This window comes from Macaca mulatta, chromosome 19 (assembly GCF_049350105.2).
Source record: "Macaca mulatta isolate MMU2019108-1 chromosome 19, T2T-MMU8v2.0, whole genome shotgun sequence".
Classification (NCBI taxonomy): Eukaryota; Metazoa; Chordata; class Mammalia; order Primates; family Cercopithecidae; genus Macaca; species Macaca mulatta.
In genome coordinates, this window is record NC_133424.1 from 45,446,792 (window position 1) to 45,459,373 (window position 12,582).

The 12,582-nt window shown below is 44.9% G+C and overlaps 1 pseudogene; it reads left to right on the forward strand.

Annotated features, from left to right (window-relative positions):
• Positions 1-493: 493 nt before the first annotated feature.
• On the forward strand, positions 494-938 carry LOC100423503 (coiled-coil-helix-coiled-coil-helix domain-containing protein 2 pseudogene; annotated as a pseudogene).
• Positions 939-12,582: the final 11,644 nt, after the last annotated feature.

The window sequence follows — 12,582 nt, forward strand, 5'->3', positions numbered from 1 at the left end:
GCTCATTTAAAGCTAATGGTGGAATGTTTCTGATATAATGCTCATTTAAAGCTAATGGTGGCCGGGCGCAGTGGCTCGCGCCTGTAATCTCAGCACTTTGGGAGCCAAGGCGGGCAGATCATCTGAGGTCAGGAGTTCAAGACCAGCCTGACCAACATGGCGAAACCCCATCTCTACTAAAAATTCAAAAAAATTAGCTGGGCATAGTGGTGCACACCTGTAATCCCAGCTACTTGGGAGGCTGAGGCAGAAGATCACTTGAATCTGGGAGGCAGAGGTTGCAGTGATCTGAGATCGAGCCACTGCACTCCAGCCTGGGCAATAAAAATAAAAACAGAGCTAATGGTGGTTTTTTTCTAGGTGGTGGGACTTGGGAAGGATTATAAATTTTCTAAATTTTATCACTGCAGTTTTCTGCATTGTTCGAGTTCTTTAAAATGAACAAAACGGCTTGTTTTCACACATCCAAATGCTGAGCCGCCACGCACCTAGGATGCCCCACGGAAGCCGAAGCCGCACCTCCCACATGGCCCCTCTGGCCAGCCAGGCACCTCAGATGAGAGCTGCACCCAGGCCAGCACCAGCAGCTTAGCTGCCAATAGTGGCACCCACCTCTGCAGTTGGCTCTCCTGCTGCTGTGCCACAGCAGGCAGGTCTGAGGGCCCAGATGGCAACCACTGCAGCTGACTTGGCTGTGGGCTCTGCTGTGGGACACACACTGGGCCATGCCATCACCAGGGGCTTCAGTGGAGGAAGTAATGCTGAGCCTGTAAGGCCTGACATCACTTACCGGTAGCCTCAGGGAACCCAGTCGGCACAGGGGCCTTGCTCTGTGAGACCAGTTTTTGGAGGACGCTCAGAACCAGGGTGACAGAAAGCTCTGTGAGGGTTCCAGTGAGGTGCTGAAACACTGCAGACTTGCAAACAGATTGGCCTGATCAAGAAGGTCAAATTGGAGTAATGAAAAATCAGCTCTCACAACCAAGTTAATTTAGCATAAAAATATAATTGGTAGTGAAGGTATAAAGTGTAACCATCAGTTAAACCTCTCCTTGTCATTCATAGCTTCCTCGCTTTAGAATTGAAATGGAAGAATTGAAATGGGTGTTCTTACTGTGTAGAATTTCATTAAGGTCATGTAGAATTTGGGGCCAGGCAAATGTTTGTGTAGCCTCCTTAAACTAGCTGTTATGATTTTATTCTTTGTGAGTTAATTAGAATAAAGTCATTTTCTTCCAAAAATAAAAATGAAAATGAAATGAACTAACTGAAAAATGTAATATCATTGTCATCAAACCAACAGTGATTTTTCTTTAAAAAAAAAAAAAAAAGATTTAAAGTAAATATGCAAAAATGTTAGCGGCTGGCTGGGTGAGGTGGCTCATGCCTGTAATCCCAGCACTTTGGGAGGCCGAAGAGGGTGGATCACCTGAGGTCAGGAGTTCAAGACCAGCCTGGCCCAAAACAGCAAAAGGCTATCTCTACTAAAAATACAAAAAATTAGCCAGGAGTGGTGGTGGGTGCCTGTAATCCCAGCTTCTTGAGAAGTTGAGACAGGAGAATTGCTTAATCCCGGGAGGCGGAGGTTGCAGTGAGCAGAGATCATGCCATTGCACACCAACCTGGGTGACAGAGCGAGACAACCGTCTCAGAAAAAAAAAAAAAAAAAAGAAAGAAAGTTAGCAGTGATTGGTTCTCAGTGATAGGAATGTGGATGATTGTTGTTTTCTTTTTTCTTTTTTTTTTTTTTTTTGAGATGGAGTCTCGCTCTGTCACCAGACTAGAGTGCAGTGGTGGGATCTCGGCTCACTGCAACCTCTGCCTCCTGAGTTCAAGTGATTTTCCTGCCTCAGCCTCCCAAGCAGCTAGGATTACAGGCATGTGCCACCAAGCCCTGCTAATTTTTGTATTTTTAGTAAAGACAGGGTTTCACCATGTTGGCCAGGCTGGTCCCAAACTCCTGACCTCGCTATCCTCCTGCCTCACCCTCCCAAAGTGCTGGGATTTACAGGCGTGAGCCACCGTGCCTAGCCAAAAAAAATTTTTTTCATCACAAGAAAGAAAACACTTGAAGTTGGGCTACAGAGGAAAGACTTCAGGGAAGACAGAAGATGAAGCTGAATACGGCCGTGAAAAATGAATAGGATTCATAAAAGCACAAAGAATGAGAAAGGTCGCAAAAGCTCAAGTAGACTAGTTTTCCTGAAGAAACTACGGTTTAGTGAATAATTAGAAGGAAGCCTCAACACAGAATGAGGTCAACTCAAGGAGGACCATTAATGCCAGGATGAGAAGTCTGAGATTTATTTTATGGGCCGTGAGAGCCACTTGAAAAGATTTAATGCAGGTCTTTCACATGATTAATGCCGTATTTTAGGAAGACCACACTGGCATAGTATGAGCCCAGATGTGGGCAGGCTGTCACTAAACCCCTCAGTCTCCCTCTAGGATGCCTTTTCTAAAAATAAAAAACTAAAAAATAATAACATAAACTTTGGGAACAGAGTTATCCTCCAACAACAGCTGCTGGATGAACATCTCCATGACATTCACTGCTGCACATTCCTTGTTTAATTGGAAGAGACCACAGATGACCAAATCATAGGGTGACACATTCAAGCCCTGCTTTGTGATGAAACTAAACAAGACAGGGCTTACTCAGGGTAACCACAGGACAAGCAGGAGGAACTTTCCACTCTGCTCCCTGTTTCCTACATCCAGACAAACTGCCAGCATCTCTAGTCCACCTCATTTTGTTCTAGTCAAGTCCATTTTTGTTGTTGTTGTTGTTGAGATGGAGTCTCACTCTGTCACCTAGACTGGAGTGCGGTGGCACGATCTCAGCTCACTGCAGCCTCCGCCTCCTGAGTTCACGACATTCTCCTGCCTCAACCTCCCGAGTAGCTGGGACTACAGGTGCCACCACCACGCCCGGCTAATTTTTTGTATTTTTAGTAGAGACGGGGTTTCACTGTGTTAGCCAGGATGGCCTCGATCTCCTGACCTCGTGATCCACCCGCCTTGGCCTCCCAAAGTGCTGGGATTATAGGCATGAGCCACTGCGACCGGCTCTTTTTTTTTTTTTTTTTTTTTTTTAAGAAAGAGAGAGACAAGGTCTGACTCTGTTGCCTAGACTAGAGTGCAGTGGCGAGATCTTAGCTCACTGCCAGCCTCTACCTCCTGGGTGCAAGCAATCCTCCAGCCTCATCCTCCTGAGTAGCTGCCTCCCTAGTAGTGTACCACCATGCCCTGCTAAGTTTTTAATTTTCTTGTAGAGATGTTGCCGAAGCTGGCTTTGAACTCCTGGGTTTAAGCAATCCTCCCACCTTAGTCTCTGTAATCCCAGCGTGCTGGGATCACAGGCATGAGCCACCACACCCTGCCTAATTTGTTAAATTTTTTATGAGCTCTGTGAGCATAATGTAAATATCCCAATGCTCGTCCTTATCCTCTCCATGTACCTGCCATCGGTGTTCATGCTATTAGGTCCTAGGACTTTGGGGCTTCCTACCCTTTTGCTTTGCCTCTCTTTGCCTGTGGTATCTATGGTCATCTCTGCAGATTGGACACAATCAATTATATTAGTCTGTTCTCATGCTGCTTTGAAGAAATACCCGAGATGAGGTCATTTATAAAGAAACGACGCACAGTTTAATTGACTCACAGTTCTGCATGGCTGAGGAAGCCTCAAGAAACTTACAATCATGGAGGAAGGTGCCTTTTCATAGCGCTGCAGGAGAGAGAATGAGAGCAAGCAGGGAAAACACCAGTTGCTTATAAAACCATCAGATCGGCCGGGTACGGTGCCTCATGCCTGTAATCCCAGCACTTTGGGAGGCCAAGGCGGGCAGATCACAAGGTCAAGAGATCAAGACTATCCTGGCCAACATGGTGAAACCCCATCTCTACTAAAAGTACAAAAATTAGCTGGGCATGGTGGTGCACACCTGTAGTCCCACCTACTCGGGAGGGTGAGGCAGGAGAATTGCTTGGACCTAGAAAGCGGAGGTTGCAGTGAGCCGAGATTGCACCACTGCACTCCAGCCTGGCAACAGAGCGAGACTCCATCTCAAAAAAAAAAAAAAAAAAAAAAAAAAATCAGATCCCGTGAGATTCACTCATTATCCCAAGAACAGTATGGGGGAAACCATCCCCATGATCCAATTACCTCCACCTAGTCCCACCTTTGACATGTGGGTGGGACGTTTGCAATTCAGTGTGAGATTTGGGTGGGGACACAGGGCCAAACTATATCACCAGTTATTGGCATCTTGGCCTGTACTCGTTACCTTTTAGGGCTTTGTGTCCTGGGGCAGATGCCACAGAAAGACTGCTGAAATGCTTATTTTTACCCGTCAAAACACTGTAAACACAGGAGTGAGGTTGTGCAGACTCTTCTATTCTCCACCAAAGTGTTCTACACATCATCATCTTGGGAAAGAAGCTTAATTCACACAGGCTCTCATTCTGTGCTTGGCATAAAATATACCCAGCAGCAGAAAACCAGGAGACTAACAGTCTCAGAATTCTCTTCGTTTGGTTAAACACTCTGAAAGATGTAACAGGGCATGATTTTTCTTCCAGATCAAATATTATCAAGATCTCTTAATATCCCAAATAAAATCCTTTGGAAGGAAAGAAACTAATATTTGTAAGGGGTATCTTGTGTATCAGACCTTCTTCTAAGCAGTTTCCATATATTGCTTATTTAATCTTCAAAACAACCCTTTTAGATGGGTATTTTTGTTTGTTGGTTGGTTTTTATTTGAGACAGGGTGTTACTCTCTCACCCAGGCTGGAATGTAATGATGCCATCATAGCTCACTGTAGCCTCAACCTCCCAACCTCCCCAGCCCAAGTCATCCTCCCAGCTCAGCCTCCCAAGCAGCTGGAATGACAGGTATGAGCCACCAATCAGGCTATTTTTTAAATTTTTTGTAGAGATACTGCCCAGAGTGGTCTCAGACTCCTAGGCTCAAGCAATCCTCCCACCTCAGCCTCCCAGAGTGCTAGGATTATAGGCATGGCACTGGCCTCCAATCTAATTTGATTATTTCGACAAAAGCAATACTGTGGAAAACCAACTAGCAGTAACTGCTAAAATTAAACATATACATACCTTATGACCCAGAAATTTTACTTCTGCCGGGGCCTAGTGGTGCATGCCTGTAATTCTAGCACTTTGGGAGGCTGAAGTGGGAGGATCACTTGAGCCCAGGAGCTGGAGGCTACATTTTGAGCTATGATCACACCACTGCACTCTAGCCTGGGCAGCAGAGTAAGACCCTGTCTCAAAAAAAATTTTTTTAATGTAAAAAGATTGTGTGAAATCTTTGGGATTTGCTCATGCACTCACACATTACATTTTATGGGGTTCACACAAATTAAACTGAGTACTAGTACAATTATTTGATAAAAATCTATTTTATTGGCCAGGCACGGTGGCTCAAGCCCATAATCTCAGCACTTTGGGAGGCTGAAGCAGGCAGATAACCTGAGGTCAGGAGTTCGACCCAGCCTGGCCAACACGGTGAAACCCTGTCTCTGCTAAAAAATACAAAATTATCTGGGTGTGGTGGGCGCCTGTAATCCCAGCTACTCGGGAGGCTGAGGCAGGAGAATCCCTTAAATCCGGGAGGCGGAGGTTGAGCCAAGATCGCGCCACTGCACTCCAGCCTAGGCAACAAGAGTGTAACTCTGTCTAATATATATATATATATATATATATATATATATATATATATATATATATATATATATTTTATTTGTTTTGCATCAAGAAAAAAATACGAAAATATACCTTTATTGTAGCAATCTAATGCAGGTGTCCTTTAAAACTATCTTTCATTTCCAGATGGGACTTGGGAATTTCTTTGTTTTATTTTTTACATAGGTTATCTTTCACAAACTCGGGGAGGAACAACTGTTTTTTAACCAAAAACTACTCACCCAGGAAGAAGCAAACTGCCCTAGTGCTGCATCTATTTTGCAATAATGCCCCTGAAGCGCGCACGACGGTGCAGGGTAGGCGTCCCGCTCCTGACGGGACTCTGGGCACGGTCCTAAATTTGCAAAAGGACCCAGGGAGGATCAACCCACTCGACACTGGCAATGCCCCCACCTTCTCCGGCTGCAAACTGAACCCAGCAGCCGAGCCTCCCCTCGGAGGCGGGGCGAGGGGGTGTGACCGCGGCTGGGGCAGGGCTAGGTGCCGGGCCGCGCCCACCGAACCTAGGGCCGGGGTCCCCCGCCCACCTCACTGCGCCTGCGCCCGAGGGCGCGGGGCAGGCTGGGAAGTCCTGTTACGGTGGTGGTTGGCGGCTCGGTGGGTCACCTGTTGGGCTGCTCGCACGTTTGTCGCGGCTCCTGGATGCCTCCTTGGCCGCCTCGCCTGTTCCGGCCCTCTCATCCACCCAGCCTTCCCGGCCCCTGCCCCTGCCCCGGACCCTCCTGCGCGCCCCTCCAGCTGCCTGTGTGCTACCCCAGCAACCGGCCCGGGGTCTCACCGGCGCCGTCAGGTCCTCGGGAACGTGCTTCAGGTCACAGATCCAAGAAGAGTTAGGGGCTGGAATTGAGTCGGGCTGCCTGCCACCATTCCACCTTGCGTGTCACACCTGGCCGAATGCCCTGTGCTTCGCCTAAATTCGCCTGAATGTTCACTATTTCTTTTTATTTTATTTCTTTCTCTTTTTTTCCCCCTTAATGCAAGGTCTTAGTAGCCCAGGCTGGAGTAGAGTGGCGTGATCAGAGCTAGCTCACTGGAGCTTTGAACTCCTGGGGCTCAAGTCATCCTCCCGCCTCAGACTCCCAAATAGCTGAGACTACAGGCGCAGGCCACCACACCCGGCTAATTATGACATGTTTTGTCGAGGGGGCGGTCTCACTATGTTGGCACAGGCTGGTCTCCAACTCCTGGGCTCAAAAGATCTCTCACCTCGGCCTGTAAAAGTGCTGAGATTACCGGCGTGAGCCACCGTAGTCGGCCTGTTCACTATTTCTTCTTTCTGTCTGTCTGTCTGTCTGTCTGTCTGTCTTTTCTTGGAGGCAGAGTCTCGCTCTGTTGCCCAGGCTGGAATGCAGTGGCGCAGTCTCGGCACACTGCAACCTCTGCCTCCCGGGTTCAAGTGATTCTCCTCAGGTGGGATTACAGGTGCCTGCCACCACGCCTGTCTAATTTTTGTACTTTTAGTAGAAACAAGAGTTTTGCCATAATGGCCAGACTGGGCTTGAACTCCTGACCTCAAGTGATTCACCCTCCTCGGCCTCCCTAAGTGCTGGGATTACAGGTGTGAGCCACTGCACCCGGCCTATTCACTATTTCTTAATCCCTGCCAGGGCGGTATTATCTTTGCAGCTGAGAGTTCTAAGTGACTTGACAAAGGACACCAGTGCAACTTCAATAGCAAAGCCTGGACCATTTCCACCACCACGTGTGTGGCCTCTGTGTTCTTTCCCACACCTTTGAAAATGTTAAACAGCCTTATTGAAGTGCTGGTGTAAAGCCTGTACATATTTAAAGCATACAGTTTGCCTTTTACATATGTGTGTATACATCCCTGAAACCACTACCACAATCAAGAGAATGAACATATCCATCACCCCAAAAATTTCCTTCTACCCGTTTATAACCCTTCCTCCCAGTCACAGCTTGCCATATCGGTTCCTCAGATAACCGTGAATCTGCTTTTGGTCACTGTGGATTAGTTTGCATCCTATAGAATTGTATGTTAAGGAATCATATACTATCTGCTTTTTCTCAGGGTAGAGGACAGTTACCGAGGCCAAGAGGTCCCTTCGTGATGAGCATAGAGGCCAATACTATGGCATGAGGTTTTGAGAAAAGGAAAGCTTTATTGCCTGTTGACCAGCAAGGAGACAGGAGGCCAGATCAAGTCTATCTCGCCATGCTAGCCTTAAGGCAGAACATTTAGTAAGAAGGTTTAGGGGATGAGTTAGGAATTCACAGGTAGAAAGAAAGGGGAGGTCTGGGAAGTCCTTGGGCATGCACAGTTGCCTCTGGATGGGTTGCATGTGCAAATCCAGGATGCGAGAGTTAGTATGGAACATGCTGTGGAAGTTCAGCCTGTGATGTTAGCAGCCTCTTTCTGCAGACTCCAGTTGGCCATATTGGTTCCAACTGATTTCAGCCAGTTTCATTCCCTTATAATTAAAGGGAGTTCCCGCAACATGTTTCTTTTCGTATCTGCCATCATGTAAGCTCCAAGAATTCCTGGCCAGGTGCAATGGCTCAAGCCTGTAATCCCAGCACTTTGGGAGGCTGAGGCAGGTGGATCACCTGCCTCGATCAGGAGTTTGAGACCAGCTGACCAACATGGTGAAATCCATTGTCTCTACTAACAATACAAAGATTAGCTGGGCATAGTGGCAAGCGCCTATAATCCCACCTGCTCCGGAGGCTGAGGCAGGAGAATTTCTTGAACCCGGGAGAAGGTTGCAGTGAACTGAGATCACACCACTGCACTCCAGCCTAGGGCACGGAGCAAAATTCTATCTCAAAAAAAAACCTGTTAGTCACCCGTTTCTTTAACCCTTTGGGGCACGGTTTGACTTCTGAGTTCTTTGCTTGCAAAATAATTAGACATCCTGTTATCAAGAAAGTATGGCCAGATAAAACTGGTCTGGAAGTTACACAGTCAAGCTTAATTAACTATTTTGAAATTCATCCATGTTGCTGAGTAGATCAGTAGTTCATTTTTTGTCATTGCTGAGTAGAATTCCATTGTATTGATATACTGCAATTTTTGAAATCCATTCCTCCGTTGTTCACTTTTCAGTTTCTGGCTGTAACAAACAAAGCTTCTATCAACATGGGTGTGCCAGTCTTTGTATGAATGCACGCCTTTATTTGGATTAATAGCTAGCAGTGAAATGGTTGTGTCAAACAGTAGGTGTATGTTCAACTTTTTAAGAAACTGCCAAACTGTTTTTCAGATGAGATCAGGTGTGTTTAGGGTGATATGGCCGTAGACCCAAACTATTTTTCAAAATGGTTGTTCCAGACTGGGCGTGGTGGCCCATGCCTGTAATCTCAGCACCTTGGAGGGCCAAGGTGGGTAGATCACCTGAGGTCAGGAGTTGAAGACCAGCCTGGCCAACAGGGCAAAACCCCATCTCTACTAAAAGTACAAAAATTAGCTGGGCATGATGTCAGGCGCCTGTAATCCCAGCTACTCGGGAGGCTGAGGCAGGAGAATCGCTTGAACCAGGAGGAGGAGGTTGCGGTGAGCTGAGATTATGCCACTGCACTCCAGCCTGGGCGACAGAGTGAGACTCATCTCAAAAAAAAAAAAGAAAAACACAAAGTGGTTGTTCCATTTCACATTCCCACCAGAAGTGAATGAGAGTTCTAGATCCATATGTCCAACACTTGTTAGACATTCTAAAAGTATGTAGTGGTATCTTGCTGTAGGTTTTTTACTTATCTAATGACATTAAGCATCCTTGACTCGGTATGGTGGCACACACTTGTAATCCCAGTACTTTGGGAGGCAGAGGCAAGAGGATTGCTCGAGCTCAGAAGTTCGAGACCAGCCTGGGCAACATGGCGAAGCCACTTCTCTATTTTTTTTTTTATTTTTAATACAAAAAAATTTATACCAAGCACTTTGGGATGCCGAAGTGGGCAGATGGTTTGAGCCCAGGAGTTCAAGACCAACCTGGGCAACATGTCAAAACCCCATCTCTACAAAAGTAATACAAAAATTAGCTGGGTGTGGTGGTCTGAGCCCATAGTCCCAGCTACTGGGGAGACTGAAATGGGAGGATTACTTGAGCCCAGGAGGTGGAGGTTGCAGTAAGCCAAGATCGCACGACTGCACTCCAGTCTGGGTGACACAGTGAGACCGTGTCTCAAAAAATATATACATATAAAATTTTTAAAAGACATTAAACATCTTTTCATGAGCTTATTTGCCATTCATATATATTTTTTGGTGAAATGTGAATTCAAATATTTTGCCCATTTTTAAAATGAGGTTCTTTATTACTATTCATAAAAATCTGAGTATGTCTTTTCAGATATGTGTTTCATTTTTTTTTTTTTTTTGAGACAGGGTTTCGCTCTGCAGGTTTGCCCACTGCAGTCTCAACCTCCCAGGCTCAATCGATCCTCCCACCTCAACCTCCTGAGTAACTGAGAATACAGGTGCAAGCCACCACACCCAGCTAATTTTTGTACTTTTTGTAGAGACAGGGTTTCGCCACGTTACCCAAGCTGGTCTCAAACTCCTGGGTTCAAGCAATCTGCCTGCCTCAGCCTCCCAAAATGCTGGGATTACAGGTGTGAACCACTGCACCTGGCCCTTATAAATATGGCCTTCATAAATAATATCCTTTTATTCTCTTAAAAGCATATTTCAAAAGCATTCTTAATTTTGATAAAGTTTAATTTGTCAAATTTTTCTGAGACGGAATCTCGCTCTTTCTCCCAGGCTGGAGTGCAGTGGTGTGATCTGGGCTCACTGCAGCCTTCACCACCCGGGTTCCAGTGATTCTCCTGCCTCAGCCTCTCAAGTAGCAGGGATTACAGGCACGCACTGCCGCGCCTAGCTAATTTTTGTAATTTTTTTAGAGACAGGGTTTCAACATGTTGGCCAGGCTAGTCTCGAACTCCTGACCTCAGGCAATGCATCCACCACGGCTTCCCAAAGTGATTTGTCAATATTTTAATTTGTAGCTTGTGCCTTTAGTGTCCTATCTAACAAATATTTGCCTAACCCAAAGATTTTATCCTGTATTATATTTTTCTCTTGAACTTTTATAGTTCTAAATTTTAGAATTACATCCATGATCTACTATGTTAATTTTTTATATAGTGTGAGATATGGGTCAAAGTTAACTTTTTGCATATAGATATCCAATTATTTCAGCCATTTGTTGAAAAGATTATTTTTTTTCGAATTACCTTTGCCACTTTGTTGAAAATTAATTGATCACATAAATGTGAGTTTATTATGAAATCTCCATTCTGCTCATTAACCTATTTATGTGTCTTGACACTGATGGCACATGGTCTTGATTATCATAGCTTTATAGTAAGTCTTTAAATCAGATAGGTTTTGTTTGTTTGTTTGTTTTTGAGATGGAGTTTCGCTCTTGTTGCCCAGGCTGGAGTGCAATGGCGCAATCTTGGCTCACTGCTACCTCTGCCTCCCAGGTTCAAGCGATTCTCCTGCCTCAGCCTCCCAAGTAGCTGGGATTACAGGCACACACCACCACGCCCAGCTAATTTTTTGTATTTTTAGTAGAGACGGGGTTTCACCATGTTGGCCAGGCTGGTCTTGAACTCCTGAGTTCAGGTGATCTGCCCGCCTAGGCCTCCCAAAGTGCTGAGATTACAGGCGTGAGCCACTGCACCCAGCCGAGATCAGATAGTTTTAATCTTCCAACTATTTTTTTCTCAAAGTTGTTTTGGCTACTCCATGTCCTTTGCATTTCTAAATGAATCTTAGAATCAGCTTATCTAGTTCAACAAAAAGAGCCTACTGGGATTTGACCGAAATTCCAGTGAATCTGAAGATCAATATAGGAAAATTAACACCTTAAAAATATGGTCTTTCAAACTCTATGGATGTGGTATATATTTCCATTTACTTAGATATCCTGTAATTTCTCTCAGAAATGTTTTGTACTTTTCATGAGCAGGCCTTATACATCTTTGGTCAGATTCATTCCTAAGTGTATCATACTTTTGTGCTCTTTTAAATTGTTTTTTTGTGTGTGTGTTTTAGAAACAGAGTCTCATCTGTCACCTGGCTGGAGTGCAGTGGCATGATCATAGCTCACTGACACCTCAAACTCCCGGCCACAAGCAATCCTCCTGCCTCAGCCTCCCAGAGTGATGGGATTACAGGCATGAGCCACTGTGTCCAGACTATTTTTAATTTTTTAATTTAAAACTTATTTAAATTTTTTAATTTAATTAAAATATATTTTAAATTTTTAGTTTTTTGCCAATATGTAGAAACATAATTGATTTTTGTCTGTTGATCTTGTATCCTGAACATTTGCTAAACTCACTTATTAGAGTAGCTTTTTATACATTCTATAGTATGTTCCATGTAGACAATCATGTCAGCTGTGAATAAAGACCATTCTCTTCTTCCTTTCCGGTCTGGATGCCTTTTATTTCTTTTTCTTGCCTATTGCACTGGTTTGAACTTGCAATACAATTCAATGGAGGGATGGGTGGTCTTTTCACTAAATGAGTGTGGGTCAATTAGATATTCATATAAAAAAGTGAATCTTATAAACCAAATAGTATCTGAGACAGGTCTCCATCAATTTAGAAGTTTATTTTTCCAAGGACCTGAGAGAGGTCTGTGCATTTCTCCAAAGATGACTTTAAAGGCTTCAGTATTTAAAGGGAAAAAGCAGGCGGGAGGGAATGGTTACATTACTAAATCCACATGTTGCAAAAGAAAAAGAGCGCATAGGGGAGTGAACAGTCAATCATGTTATTAGTCTCCTGCTCAGTAAATCAGCACTTTACATAAGATAAGGTGAACATAGCATAACTACCTGTGGAGATCTTCAACCTTTTATCCACAGCTCTCTGCTTAG